The sequence below is a fragment of the Cebus imitator genome, unplaced genomic scaffold (assembly GCF_001604975.1).
Source record: "Cebus imitator isolate Cc_AM_T3 unplaced genomic scaffold, Cebus_imitator-1.0 Scaffold79, whole genome shotgun sequence".
Classification (NCBI taxonomy): domain Eukaryota; kingdom Metazoa; phylum Chordata; class Mammalia; order Primates; family Cebidae; genus Cebus; species Cebus imitator.
The window spans coordinates 7,797,796-7,803,809 of NW_016107394.1; the positions used below are offsets into that span (position 1 = coordinate 7,797,796).

Genomic DNA, 6,014 nt, shown 5'->3' on the forward strand with positions numbered 1-6,014 from the left:
ATTAAATCTCTTTTCTTTATGAATCACCTAGCCTCAGGTATTTCTTTATAGCAATGCAAGAATGGACTAACATACATGTTAAGTGAATTCTTATCTAGAATAGTTAGAAAATTAGACATTAAAAACATCTATTTTAACTTTTGGGGTAAATGGGAATTAAGCTACTTACTATTCTTATAGATAGGAATGAATTTAATTCCCTCCTCCTCCATGAGAACTATCTTTTTGAAAAAAAAAGTAGTTTATTGTCTTTTCTGGTTATGAAATTAACACAAACACAATCATAAGATTAGAAAATACAGACAATTGGGATGATCAGTATGATAGCTAATAGCTTTTAGTATGTATATGTTCAGCACTCTTCTAAATGGTTATACTTTACATATACAAATATGTTGAATTCCTCATATTGCCCATGAGGTAGGAAATATTATTGCCTCCATTTTGCCCATGATAAAACTGAGAGGTACAGGGAGGGTAAGTTTTTTCCTCAAGGTCAAACAACCAGAAAATAAGGATCACAAATAATCACATTATCTAGAGACAATCATCATTTCAGTGACTATTTTCCATGCTTTTCTTTATCATATCTTTATTTAAATGAGATGTTAAATGACAATTTTGTAACCTGCATTTATTTTTTTTAGTCTGTCTTATTTGTTACTCAAAAAAATCTTCTTTTTGAATGGATTCAGACTTAGAAGTAGAAACTCACAGAGAGGACAGTCTGTGTCTCTTGGTAATCTGTTCTTGATGCTTTTCTTTAGCCTCCTTCATCCTCTTGCCAAAAGTTTAGCATATTCTGCAGCCTCCTCCTTATTTTTCTTAGTGTTCTGTTTCTTCAGAGCAATAAGCTGCCATTTGTGCTGTAGGACACGTGGAGGAACAAAATACTGAATCTTGGGTGCTTTCGTCCTAGGTGTCTCGCCTTCTTTGTTTAAGGGCTTTCTTACAACATACTGGTGGACATCCCCTTCTTTAGAGAGACTGAAACGCATGCAGGTTCTGCTAGCTCTTTTGGGCCCCAAGTGATGAGGCACGGTAGTGTCAGTCAGTCAGTCCAGAAATATCCTTCTCTCTGTTTTTTTTTTTTACAATAACCAAGTTGAGAATGCTCAAGTTGGCATCCACAATGCAATCACAAGCAGATTTTTGCTTATCTTTTTCCAGTCCTATAACAGGAATGCCTTTTACACAGTAGCAGATGGACACAGCCATGGGTCAAGACACCCTGCTTCATGGGGAAACCTCGCTTGTCAATCCCATTGCTGATTCAGAACATGTAACCCTTCCATTCTTTATCTATAGCATCAGCAGCAACTTCTGTGGCCATACACTTCTCATAAAAAGTATGAAGCTTGTGTTCATTGGGTGCTTTAATGAGTTTCTGGCAGCCAGTGGCTGGGAAGATGTTCAACTTCATCTTGAAGCAGCTGATCGCCTCTGAGGCACCACGAAAAACAGCTGTAACCCTGCATTTATAACCTAATAATATTGCATCAGCTGGATGTGGTAGCACAGTCCTGTAGTCTCAGCTACCCAGGAGGCTGAGGCAGGAGGGTCACTTGAGCCCAGGAGTTTGAGACCAGCCTGGGCAACACAGTGAGATCCTGTCACTAAACAATTTTTGTAATTATCAGGGCATGGTGGAGCATGCCTGTAGTCCCAGCTACTCAGGAGGCTGAGGTAGGGGATTGCTTGAACCCAGGAGTTAAAGGCTGTAGTGAGCTATGATCACATTACTATGCTCCAGCCTGGGCAATAGAGCAAGATCACATCTCTATTTAAAATAATAATAATGATAATATTGCATGGATAGCTTTCCATGCCAATAAACATAATCTTCACCATCATTTTTATGGCCACAGCGTTCCACTGTATGGCGATATGTAATATAGCCATTTTACAGTACTTTAAATAATGTTGAGATTAATATCTTATCCATTCATTTTTTTGTTCACCTGTCTGATATTTTATCTGGATACAAATTTCAGGAAGCATTGATATTAAATCCAAGAGAACACATCAGTTTATTTTACATACTTGAGACTAGAGATAATTGTATTTTTTGTAAGCATTGTTTCTTTTCATCACTTTTCTAGATTGAATATTAACAACAAAATGGATAATTAGGTGCCTTCCCATTACAGAGGAAACAGGCCGCTATGTGTTATTTTTTCAAATCAAACTACTATCAGTAAATTTGGCAAAAATAAGCAGACGAATATAATTCCCCATGAGCTCACTGGGCTTCTCATAGTTCGTCACATTTGAAACATTAGACAGTGAACTTTTGTTTGATGGTGTTGTTAGCACCTTCCAGCGGTAAGAAAGCAAAATCTGACCATGATGGTTCAGGTTTGTAGGGGTTGTTTTAAAGTAAAAACCCCAAACAAGAACAGAAAACCAAACGCCGCATGTTCTCATTCATAAGTGGAAGTTGAACAATGAGAACACATGGACACAGGGAGGGGAACATCACACACCGGGGCCTGTCGGGACATGGGGAGCTAGGGGAGGGAGAGCATTAGGACAAATACCTAGTCCATGCAGGGATTAAAACCTAGATGAGGGTTGACGGGTGCAGCAAACCACCATGGCACATGTAAACCTATGTAACAAACCTGCACGTTCTGCTCATGTATCCCAGAACTTGAAGCAAAATTTAAAAAAAATGCAAACAACAACAAAAAAAACCCAAACATAGTATAGCTTAATCATATTTTTTCTTTTGTTTTGGTAATACAACCACAAGGACTAGGAAACTCCAAGAAATAAACCAGATATTTTGATGTTAATATGAGCATAATTTCATCTTAAGTATGAAACCAGGTATTGTAGTTCAACTCTAAAAGATCAGGGAATGTAGTTCAGCTCTAAAAGCTCTAAAAGGTCAGCTCTAAAACATTCAAGGAATGTTAGGTGTTTTTTTTTTTTTTAAAAAAAAAAGGTCAACCTTTCCCACTGTCTCAGACTTGTAAACACCTACTTAAACTGTAATTGTCTTTGTGGTTAATTAAGATTTTTTTTTTTTGAGACAAAGTCTCACTCTGCCACCCAGGCTGGAGTACGGTGGCCCGATCTTGGCTCACTTTAACCTCTGCCTCACTGCAACCTCCGCCTCCTGGGTTCAAATTCTCCTGCCTTAGCCTCCTGAGTAGCAGAGATTAGCCCACCACACCCTGCTAATTTTTCTGTTTTTAGTAGAAACGGGGTTTTGCCATGTTGGCCAGGCTGGTCTCAAACTCCTGATCTCAGGTGATCCACTCACCTCAGCCTCCCAAAGTGCTGGGATTACAGGTGTGACACACTGTGTCCTCCCAAAGTCCTGGGATGACAGACATGAACCACCATGCGGTTAATTACTTTTTATATAACCTCCAGCTCAGCATACTACCACTGACTTGCAGTTACACAGAAATGCTAACAGGATGGTATTGTGCTAAATCGCATTCATCTGGCAACAAGAATAGAAGATGTGACATTAGATATTTAGTAACAAAAGAAAGAAAATGTGGCCCTATTCAGACCAGAAAGTACCGAAGAAGAATTATCCTCCCGTTTCTGTCAATGACATTCCCTGCACTGAAACAGCCGATCTCTGGCCTCATATTATGGTGAGATAATTTAAAATGCCACTACGAAGAGTATCTGTTTGGCATGATTCAGAACTGTGAACATCATTAATTTGTCTCTCCCCTTGTATGACAAATCTTCTAGTTACTTAGGACCCTAAGAATGCCCTGAGAGTGTTTCATAGTTCTGAGACTTAGACCTAAGACTATAATCGGATTATGACCAAGAGGGGATTTGAGTATAAGATCAGTTATAACTTCTAGCTGTGTCCTTCTGTTTCCAGAATATTCCTCCCCTCGGGAAGCTCGGGTAGCCGCACTCACTGCTGTTGGCACCACATCTTCTGTAAGAATAACTAGGTGGTGTGCTGGGGAGGCAGTGAGATACTAGCGGAACGTGAGAAGTTCATCCAAGTTGGGCCCAAAATAAGCCCTCCCTGGCCTTGCGTGGTGGCTCACACTTGCAATCCCAGCACTTTTGGAGGCTGAGGCAGGCAGATCATGTGAGATCAAGAGTTTGGGACCAGCCTGGCCATCACGATGAAACCCTATCTCTACTAAAAATACAATAATTAGCCAGGCATGGTGGCGTGTGCCTGTAATCCCAGCTACTCGTGAAGCTGAGGCAGAAGAATCACTTGAACCTGGGAGAGAGGCTGCAATGAACTGAGATCTTGCCACTGCACTCCAGCCCGGGCGACAGAGCAAGACTCCATCTCAAAAAAATAAATAAATAAAAATAAATAAATAAATATGCTCTTCCTAATAGAGAAGATGGTAGCAGCATTTACTGGAGAAAATTGGACAGTCTGCCCCTTCCTTTCTGGAAGGCAGTTTTTTAGAGGGTAGACAGTTATTGCTGCACAGAGGTTGCTCATCCTTATTACTGTTGCTGTGTGCCTTTCTGTGCACTCCAGAGCTCGTCTATTTCACCCTTCACTCAACAGTCTTTACCAGAGGTCCAATTCTAGGGGCTGGGAAGGCCATGAACAAGACAGGCAAAGTTTCAGTAAGCGGACATTGGGGAGATGGTACACAAGTGAGTAGTGACTATTCTCCAAAAGCAAAGAGAGTGGGATAGGAAGTGATGATTCTACAGAGATGCTCAGGAAAGCCCATCTGGGGAGATTTTGTATTTCAGCCGAGACCTGAAATAAGTGAGCCATGTGGGAAGGTCGAGGGGCAGAGAGAATAGCAAATGCAGAGCCCTGGAGGGGACGGAGCTTAGTACTCGTGAGGAACAGGAGGAGGACTTCCAAGATAGCCGGGGGAGTACAGGAGGCCGGTGGGCAGGTGGGCAAGAAAGGCCATCAAAATAATGAGGTGTTCTCCACCACAAAGCAAATATTATAAGACAGTCTCTGAAAAAATGTTGCTGGCCAAAAATCTGGACAATCAGTAACAAAATAAATGACAAATGCCACACTGTAACTAAACTGCAATGAAAAAACGCATCTGGGATTTAGCTTCCCCAAACCAAGGCATAATCTGGAAAACGTTATTAGTTCACTCAAGTATGTTTTGAGCACACAGAATATGCTTAGCACCTACTAGTGAATGGGAGTACAGTGTTTAGAGTTCATAGTATAGCAAGAAAGAAGCACAACAAAGTTCCATTAAATCTGGCTTTGTGACATTGATGAGTGTCATGGAGAAAGATAACAGGGGGATGGGAACAAAGAGAACAGGAGAGATTGGGAGGAACATGCCTTGAACAGGTTGCCAGCCTCCTGACTGGGGAAGTCGCATCTCAGCTGAGACCTGAGTGAGCACGAGAGATGCAGCGGGAAGACAAGCTTCTAGAGAGAGGGAACATGTGCCAAGGCCTCCGCTGAGCAAGTGCGGCTGGAATGAAGTGAATGAGGAGAGACAGGCAGTAGGAGAGGAGAGAGTCAGGTTTCCTGACATTTTGGGCTGGACAATTCTTTGTTGAGGGCTGACCTGTGCCTTGCAGGATGTTAAGCAGCATCCCTGGCCTGTACCACACTAGATGCCAGCAACACCTTCCTCTGCTCCACCCCAACCTGTGACTACCAAAAAAGGTCCCAGACATCACCAGATGTCCCTTGGGAGGCAAGAGAAGCACTGAGCTGGAGGCTCAGGCAAGGCCAGGTTAAGCACAGCCCTGAAGGCCATGATAAGTCACTTTATTCTTTCTGAGTCCAGTGGTGTGATAATGTTATACTCCCCAAAATTCCTATGTTGAAGGCCTAAACCCCAGTATGATGGTATTAGGAGGTGGGGCCTCTGGGGGGTGATTAGGTCTTGAGGGTGGAGCCCTCATGAATGGGAATTAGTGCCCCAATAAGAAAAGACAGGAGAGAGTTTGCTTTTCTGCAATGTGAGGATGCAATCAGACATCTGTAAATCAGAAAGCTGGCCCTCACCAGGTTCCAGACCTACCAGCACCTCAATCTTGGACTTCCCGGCCTGCAAAGC

General features: G+C 42.1%; 1 pseudogene; it reads right to left on the reverse strand.

Moving 5' to 3' along the window:
• Positions 1 to 660: 660 nt before the first annotated feature.
• On the reverse strand, positions 661 to 1,423 carry LOC108307480 (annotated as a pseudogene).
• Between the last annotated feature and the right edge of the window lie 4,591 nt (positions 1,424 to 6,014).